Source organism: Siphateles boraxobius, unplaced genomic scaffold (assembly GCF_051911475.1).
Source record: "Siphateles boraxobius isolate OS27281-9 unplaced genomic scaffold, OSU_SipBor_1 19, whole genome shotgun sequence".
NCBI lineage: Eukaryota > Metazoa > Chordata > Actinopteri > Cypriniformes > Leuciscidae > Siphateles > Siphateles boraxobius.
In genome coordinates, this window is record NW_027508799.1 from 8,841,021 (window position 1) to 8,850,967 (window position 9,947).

Here is a 9,947-nt window from a genome sequence, read left to right on the forward strand (position 1 = left end):
GTTTCCCCTTGTGTATTTTAGCTCTGTCTTGGTTCTCCCTTTTTACTTGGTCTTTGTATGAGATGTCTGCCTGGTGTCCTGAGTTTCTTAGGTTTTCTTAGGAGACCCTGTGAAAAAGTAAGGTTTTGTTGTTTAGCTTATTTAAAGAAGTTATCTTGCATCTGTTTGTTTTTTTCCCCTCGTGGAGTTTTTTATGTGTTTTTGTTATACATCCATTTTGAGGAGATTCTTTGTTGTAGTTTTTGACATCATCTTTTCTTTATTAAACTATCATACCTGAGACCTCGTATCCTGTGTTTCGATTGGATCCTGCCCCTGCTTTCTGGTGGCTCAGTGGTATCACCGACTAGCTCTTACACCAGAGACCCAAGTTCTAGGGTGGGTTGTGACAGATACCGATACTTTCAAGGCCAGTATCACTGATACCGATACGATACTTCTAAACTGAACTTTTAAATTTGAAAATTTCTCTTAAATTACTAAGAGTAAAATGGTTAATGATACCCACTTAACATTGTTTAAAATGCATTTTAACATTCAATAGGCTACGCCTTAATTGGAATTTATTAGATTAGATATTTTTGTTTACACGTGGTTAAAATTTTTACTTGCAGTGTACAAATGAAGAGTTCAGATGCAAAACCCTCTAAATCCGTCAGACTTATTTTCTTTAAATTAGCATTTTTTATCAGGCTCCTATGTTCACGTCCAGTAGTTTCAAGGTACTGATAAGGTTATTAGTCAGTGAATAAAATAACTGTTTTTCAAAAATGTCACTTTAGTCAATTCAGTGATTTTTAACAAATTAGAATTTCTTTTCCGTCAAAAACAGCTAAATCCACTTGTGCTTATTCTCAAAAACCTCTAAATCCACCTCTTTGGGACAAGACATAGTCAATTGCTGAAAAATCACTAAAAATGTAACTAGAAACACTGAAAAAGATTAGAGCACATTCACCCTCCCCCTCCCAGTATAACCACATTGGCAAAAAAAATTGGCGTTTCAAATAGTTTATTGTATAATCAAGTAGAACAGAACAACATTCTTCAACATCATTATCTGTGTATTTTGTATAAGAAGCTTATAAGACTTGTGTAATGTAAAGTAATATTATAATGTATATCTCAAGTATAAAAAATCAGTGCACAAAACAGGAAAGGCCTAAACAATTCCAATATGTTCCAATAAAAACTGCATATAAGATTCAAGTAGAATAAAAAAATTCATGAAATGTAAAGCGACATTAAGATAACAATAATAACAAGAGAACTTGACCCCTTTGTGAATCTTACAATAGCTTACACTAGCAAATAAAACACTGACAGTTCTGTGGAAAAAAAGGACATCTCTCAGACACTTTTAGGTTCTGTCATTCATTCATCCTCAAGGTCTTGTTCAATGTCCTTGCCACCATCACTTGCCAGGACATCTTCATAGAACTCTTGCACAGCTTTTGGTGCTCCCAACTCCCCCAGCAGCTTCAAGACATCAGTCCTCTTTGCTTCCTTGACGCAGTTCACATCCGGAAGAGGAGCCGGCTTGAACTGAAACTACTTCTTACCCTGCTTCAGCACAGAGTGCTGGCAAAATTCACCAGCAACACAGTCTTAAGCCCCAGCTTATCTCCAGAGATTTGCAGCACTCTTGCATCACGTATTTTGAATGATCTCTGAGTTGTTGTGAACCTGGGAGTTGCTTCTTTGAAGTCATAGCACTGCCAGTCCTTTCCAAATTGATAGACAGTGCCATGCTTCAGCAAAATGTTGTTGTACTCTTCCGGCAACAGAATAGTTGTATGCTTCCGGATATCTTGCTCAATCCTTCCAAACACTCTGTGAGCCGGAAGGTAACTGTGCCCTCGGATAGGAAAGAAGTAAGTGATGTTGAGCTGAGGGTACAGCTGAGAACGCAGGGCAAACAACATTGACAGAACATTAATGTTTTTATTCTGGTCATAGCAAGAGTCTGAGAACAGGCGGAGGCTCTGACACTGGCGCAGATCAACTCTAGCCACTGAGGTGAAGTAGTGATGTAGAGCTGAGGCAACAATGTTACTATCCTTTGAGTTCTCATATTCTAGCCAGGTGTACAGATTTATCTCATTCCGACTCTGGGGTTCTCCTCTGCCACGGTGACGAACCACACCGAATACATAAAAGTATACCTGCCGTGAGTAATACGTTTGACAGATGGCAGACCTAGGAAGGACCAGGTTCTCCATTATGTCAAAGCAGACAGTGAATGTGTCACCCATGTCATTTAGTGTGTCATAAAACTGACGAGCTTGGCGACGGTGAAGTGTGTAAAGAAGAATCTTGTTCCGCTTCTCTTCTGGAGTCAGATCAGGATCATTGATTGCAATGTGGAATTTGACACACGAAGAGCACACATCTTTGGCAGGATGACCAAAAGCCAGGTTGAAGTCATACACAAAGATGCTCCAGTATAGTGAGTAGGAAACTTGTTGATGATTCTGCTCAAGAAACAGCTGATGCATTTTTGCTACAATTAAGTCACTCGGCAGGAACTTTCTCCCAGGTGCACCACGGCGGGCATAGTGGCTTGCTCTACAATTAAAAGACTGTATGTGCTTTCGAACTATGTCCTTCTTTGCAGTTTGCTCTTCAATTTCCCTGGGACCACCACGATTTTCAGGAAGTGCTTTGCCGTTCTCAAGCCAGTACTTTGCAATACTTTGAACACTGTCTTTCTTGACACCTAAAATGAAAATAAACATGAAACCAATCATGCAAGCATATTACCCATAATACACACAGTTTAAAAACATGAATTGACAACAGTTATACAATAATAATGTTTTTTTTGCAAAGCTCTACTCATAGTAAATGCTCTCCCCATTGTGCAATAATAATATGTGCAATATCACTTATATTTATTTGATTCCACCCATCTTAGTCCATCCCTATAAATTATTCTATCTATAGCTCACCTGCACATACAATTTTTAGTCTATTTTTTTGTTTGTTTATTTATACATGTATTTTAAATGTGTGTGTATTTTTATTCACTTATTTTTATTTTTCATTATCTGTGTGTTGTTGTTGTCTCTGTTTACTGGAAGTTTCTGTCACCAGAACAAATTCCTTGTACATGCAAACATACTTGGCAATAAAGCTCTTTCTGATTCTGATATTGTTTTTAACAGATTTATAAATTTAGGTGAACATTAATACCGCAGAGAGATGCATTACCAGATAATAACTGCTGAAAAAATAGCCTGTGTACTGAGCACGTACTAGAGGAAGATAATTGGATAAACATGGCTTTGACGACGTAAAACAAAAAAATTGAAAAAATTAAAACACTAAAAATAATAAAAAATACTTTTTACTAATGCAAAAATAGGAAAAAAATAGAAAATTGTGATGAGGAAATCTTTGTACTTACAGAAAATGTTCAGGAATGAAGCTTGGCAGACGGGAACTTTTGTTTTATCTTCTTTCAAAACGGCATACTTGATCGATACATCTCTGTGTCTTCTCTTCTATTTAGCCTCCACTTGTTGTCTCCTCCGTTTACATGGCATAGCATCCATATGAGACAGAAGAATGGCATCTTGTTTGACTTTGTCGTTGGTGAAATAGAGCTGTTGTTTGATGTATAATAAATTAGATTCCTTCAAAGTTACAGCACTGCACCAAGAACTGTTATGAGTGCATGCTACACTTGCGACCAAGCCATTTCCACTGTACCGGTTTTCTTTTGCCTTTTAACGGGAAGAGTTTTGAGGTAAACGACGTTTGCTTCTGCCATTTGATGTCAGTAGGACAGGGTCATCCATTTCATCGTACTCCATCTTAAAAATGTAAAAAAATGTGAATCCAAAACGAAAACAATCTCCTCAGCCGTCTCAAAAAATCCGTCTCCTCAGCGCGCCGCTCTATTGAAACAGCCTGTACTGATTCGCGCCTTCTGATTGGTTCTCGGGATGTAACGGCTTTTGCTGCCAAAAGAAAGTGGCGTCTAGAGGCTTTTGCCGACAAACTGATATTTCTGAAAGGGCTGAGGCTGAGATTTAGAGGATTTGAAGCAAATATATTTGTTGAACGTGTACTATGTTCAGATAGCTTTCACTCAATGTCATTATCTCATTTTTGACGGAGGTGGCGTTTAGATGCTTTTGCATCTGAACTCTTCAAATATAATCTGCAAAATAATCTACAAAATATTATAGGCCTAATTGAACTATGGTCAATGTAATGTTCATTTTCATAAGGGACTGTCATTGACAGGCTGTTGCACCCATACAATGCAACCTTTCTGTTGAGCGTATGATTTGTATTAAAATTAGTTACAGAACTTTTAACATTCAATTTAATTGCACAAACTATGTAGGCTATGTTGTAGAAATTTTAATAGTCATTGATCCCTAACAGGTATCATAAGAGAGAGAACCTATTCAATGTGTAAAATATATGTGTGAATGTGCTTGTGCGTGACGTTTCAGGAACATATGGGACAGGACCTCTGACCTTAGGGACGGTCAGTTTTGGCCAGTTTATTTCAGTACCAGTTTGTGTCCTTAAGTAGACACTGAACAGCAGTGAAGACCTTATCTGGGTGGGTCAGAGGTACAGTTGGTGAGAAGGAACCTTGAAAAACAGTATAAAGGCTGTCTCATCTCTTCCTGTTGTGCGTCACTCTCTTGCACAGCGTAACTTCTGTGTACTAGACTGAACCTATTCTTGCAAGAATAAATACTTCTCTTTTTATTAATTTGACTCTGAGTGTCTCTTACGCAGTGATGATGTTTAACAGGATTTCTGCCACAACAGCTACAATTTCAATTTATTTATTGTGTAATAACTCAAACATATGTTTATGTTAACTTATGTTAAGCATTGTTCTGGACTGCGTTTCCCAAAACCATCAATAGTAAGCTACTTTTATGATATGCTACTTTTGTGAAACGCAGCCCTGTTTGAATGCATTGTCGGGAGTGTGTGAGCGCTCTCTGTGATTGATTGGTTCTGACTTGCAGCATTTGCCTGTGTTCAGATGAGCAGGAAAATAGTTCTACCAGTGACGGGCCACGATAGGCCAAACAGAGACAAGGCCGCGATCAGCCGCAAGGCCTTGATAGACCACATAGAGACAAGGCCATGATAGGCCACTAATGCCACACAGAGAAAAGGCTGCTAGGCTACACAGAATCTATGCCCCGAAGGGCCACGCTACCACGATAGGCACAAAGGACAAGGCCACGATAGGCCATGATAGACCACACAGAACCAAAGCCACGAGGGCCACAAGGCCACACAGGACAACACCACGATAAGCTACAAGGCCACTATAGGCCACACAGAGACGAGGTCGCACAGAGACAACGGCCACTAGGCCACACAGGACCAAGGCCACTAAGGGCCACAAGGCCACAATAGGCCAAACCCCGAACAAGGCCGCTAAGGGCCACAAGGCCTTGAAGACCCACACAGAGACAAGGTCACAATAGGCCACAAGGCCGCTGATGCCACACAGAGACAAGCCACTCAGAAACGAGGCCACTCTGTGAGGCCACACAGAACCTATGCCCCGAAGGGCCTATCCCTGCCACGATATGCACAAAGGACAAGGCCATGATAGGCCACAAGGCCATGATAGACCACACAGAACTGAAGCCACGAGGGCCACAAGGCCACGATAGGCTACACAGGACAAGGCCACTAAAGGTCAAACAGAGACAACGGCAGTGTTGGGAGTAACAGCGTTTAAGTATAACGGCATTACTAACTGCGTAATTTTTTTCAGTAACGGGGTTATCTAATTAATTACTTATCCCATCGTTGCAACGCTGTTTTCTTTACTGAGAATGTAAAGTGGCACGTTACTACAGTTTGGTTGAATGAAGAGCGAGGTGTCAGGCTTTGGCTACACATCAGCTGCCTGGAGAGAGCAGGGGTGGGGATGATGACACCGTTGCAAATGGGATGATGATTGGATGGGTGGGCGGGCTTATGCGCTGCTCACGCTGTCTCACTGCACGCTCTGACTACCACTAAACACAAGACAGCGACAATGGCGATGAGCTAGGGAAATTCAAAGGTAGCATTCTAGAAATGGAAGTAGTGGCACTACTTCTCGCTCATCGAAATTAAAGGCAAAAATGTAACATGCACGCTATGCCCAGGAAAAAAGACTTTATCCACGTCTGCCTCAAGCAACTCGAATCTTATGAAGCACCTCACATCAACACATGCTAACACAACACTTGTTGCTGCTGCTAACCAAATCCCAAGCCCAAATGCAGCTAGTGTGAGCTCCAGCGAAGGAGACTGAGCCACTCTGTTAAAACAAGCAACGCTCGATTTTTTTAGCAACAGGGGACCATCAAGGCCGAGCTGAACACATTGATTGCAAGGTATGTTGTTGAAAACATGCTACCCCTGTCCACTGTGGAGTCTGAGTCATTCAGAGCTATCCTTGCTAAAATAAAAAGGAAACTCATCTGTGGTAAAACTAAAACTAAAGATAAAACTGGGTACATTCGATTATTATTTGATGAATCCCAGAGAACGGTCGACTCGGTACCCATGTGTTATTTACCCCTAGGTTAATTTTGACCCGAAATTGTCCTTTAACTCTTCGGGGTCGCCGATCACGCCGGCGTGATCAAGTTACATGAACAGTTTAAGACGTCGAAGCATAAAAACAAAGTCACGTTGAGCGCTGCCGTCCACTTCTGTCGAAAGTGCTGGCTTGAAATTCTATTTTACTTTTTGTTTTGTGTTGATAGACCAAGTAAAAACGGAGATATGATCATTTAAACTTTATATAAAAAAATACTGACGCGTTCGTAAAAGAACGCAAGATGGGATGCGACAGGCGTTGCATTTATTCTAATAACTTCGTCGGTTTTTGTCGTAAAACAAAACGGAGAAAAATGTGTGAATCTGCTGACTCTGCTCTTCAGGCTGCACATTTTAGGGAATGGAGGAGGAGCCAACTGAGCTAAGACGCAAAATTGAAAGGCAGAGGATTTTACGGAGTTGATAAAGAGAGACATATATACGTTATATATATAGAGAGAGATTATTGCTAGTTTTTGGAAGAGTTTGAGTAGATTTTGAGAGTAGTTTAGGAGTAGTGTAGATAGTTTAGGTAGTTTAGGAGTAGTTTAGGTAGTTTAGGAGTAGATTTAGATAAACTGTTTTGAGGAGAGGCACAGATAAAAAATAAAAATAAAAAAACACCTGATATTTGTTGTAAATAGTTGTATGTATAATTTGATTTTGTGTTCATTTTACCTTTTGTATGGTATATTTGCACTATTGAGGAACCCCTCTTACTCAAGGAATGAAATCCCTGTAATGTAGCTGTCTGTGTAATTGTACATGAAGTGTTTTGTAGAGTTTCTAAGCAAAAAGGAAAAGAAAAAACGCCTATTGCCACACCTGCTTTTTGCTGCATATAGTTTAATTTTATCTCAATTTTACATTTTTGATGTTGTATTTGCACTATTTGCGAACCCTCATACTCTGGGAACGCAAGGCCTTAAATATAGCTCTCTGAATAATTGTGTGCACAACATTTTTTAAAAAGTGGCTGAGCTAAAAAGAAAGAAAAAAAGCCTATGGCTACACGAGCTTTTTTTTGTAAATCATATTTTTTTTGTATATAGGTTGATTATATCTGAGTTGTACCTGTATATGTTGACATTTACAACTTGTGTTTACATTTTAAACCTTTTAAAATGCTTCATTGAGCATGTTTGTGTTTTTTGTAGTAGAAAAGCTATAATTTTTCTATTCGGATTTTGTGTTTTTTGTGTGATTTTGGGTCCAGTGTGTTGATAGAGTACATCAAAGTGAAAAACTAATTGTCTGATCATATAGGTGATGTTGTGCTGAAAAAAATTAAACCAAACATTGGTATGCTAAACATTTGTTTATGTTGCAAAATTTAAAAAAAATAAAAGTACTCAAAAACGGCCAAAATAGCCCAAGACTCCGAAGGGTTAATGGCCAGATCTTCCTTTGTTTCTTTTTACCCAAGTTTACATTTGTGTCTTAGTTTTGCACTTGATTGCAAAGTGTGTGAATAACTGAATATTATTTATTTTAAATATTTAATTTTTATTACTTTACTGAATATTTAAGAGTTGGATAGTGCTCTGTTTATTGTGCAGTAGTATTATACAGATACAGATAATTACAGTAATTAAAGGCCAGATTTTCCTTTGTTTCTTATTACCCAAGTTTACAGTTGTGTGTCTTAGTTTTGCACTTGAATGCAAAGTGTGAGGACATTATTTATTTTCAATATTTAATTTTGTTACTGTACTGAATATTTAAGAGTTGGATAACTGTTCTGTTTATTGTGCAGTAGGCCTAATATACAGTTACAGAGATTTGTAATACTTAATGGCCAGATTTTCCTTTGTTTCTTTTTACCCAAGTTTACATTTGTGTCTTAATTTTGCACTTGAATTTTACTTTCAATATTTATTTTTTCACATGTTTTTATTTCTATGCATATCATATAGCAGGCTGAAATCTATTGAGTTCAATAAATACCAAATTTATCTTTGACGTCTTTGACGTTAAAGATGTTATAGAACATAATATTGTTATAACAAAAAAAACATCACAGTTACTTTGCTGAGTAACTAATTAATTTTACAATGTGGTAACTGAGTTACTAACTCAATTACTTTTCGGGAGAAGTAATTTGTAACTGTAACTAATTACTTTTTTAAAGTAAGATGACCAACACTGGATAACGGCCACTAAGCCACACAGAGAAGAGACAATGTCACGTTAGCCACTCTGACAAGTAATGCAAGCTAAAGACTATCGAACAGGATAGATGAGAAATATGTGGGAGCATGAGCAGGGCCGGCCCAGGCCAATTTGCTGCCCTAGGAAAGATTTTACCTGGTGCCCCATGCATCACAGCCCATTTCGCCCTGTCATTGTGTTCATGATTATTTATCCTATATATATATATATATATATATATATATATATATATATACACACACACACACACACACACATTACAGCCTAAACACAAATAGCATTACACCTAGCATTCAAGTCAAGTCCCATTTATTTTTATAGCGCTTTTTACAATATAGATTATTTCAAGGCAGATTTGCAGCTTTACAGTTTTGTTGCGTTTATACTTTTGTTCAGTATATATAGCCGCTCTGGATAAAACAGTGATGTCATTGTCCAGATGTCATTCATGCACAAACTATTCATTGAGCGCTAGCAAAAGTGTTTGTTTTGCAGTTGATGGCAGCAATATTCCACTAAACTGTGGCACGTTTCATGTTTTCACCATGAATGAAACTGCGAAATGTTTTCTTTAATGTTAATTTCACATAAAACGTTGCTACTTTTAATAAACCTGTAGCCTATATAAATATCATTAATAATTTTGGGAAACAAATTTTAAAAATGGCATATATCCCCCTCAAAACTGCACAACTGTAGAGTAAAACATTAATTAATAAAAGTGATAGTGAATGCGTCTAAAAAAACTGACGTGATTGTTACAAATCACACTGTCTGGGGCCTCTGGAGAACTCAGAACAATTGTTAGCTTAAAGTTTAAGGTAAAAATAACTGCCATTAAATTATATATCTTACTACTATGCAATTAGATAAACTGTTCATTCATTACATTAGCCTACCTCTGTCTTTATCCACTTTTATCCTCTTCTCTTCCGTTTGGCACTGTATCTATTGCAGACTATAACACTAATCTTAAATATGTCATGTAAATTTGGCCATCCGTCACAATCAGGTAACTTTTACCATGTCTAGACCTGGCGTGAGCTGCCAGGACCGTTTCTGCGGGGAAGATTGATGCGCCGGATCGGAGTCGGGGGACTTAGTTAAGTTTCTGTGGAGTTTTTTTGCTTTATTTTGTAGTATTTTGAAATAATGTTTTTAAAATAGTATTAGTAAAAAAAATTTTT

The 9,947-nt window shown here is 38.1% G+C and overlaps 1 long non-coding RNA gene across 1 annotated transcript in view; it reads left to right on the forward strand.

Moving 5' to 3' along the window:
• The window catches only part of LOC143742560 (uncharacterized), an 83,130-nt gene extending 79,787 nt beyond the window's left edge, over positions 1–3,343 (forward strand). The window contains exon 2 of the long non-coding RNA XR_013205476.1: positions 3,217–3,343. This is a non-coding gene — a long non-coding RNA (uncharacterized LOC143742560). The remainder of the gene's footprint in view (positions 1–3,216) is intronic.
• Positions 3,344–9,947: the final 6,604 nt, after the last annotated feature.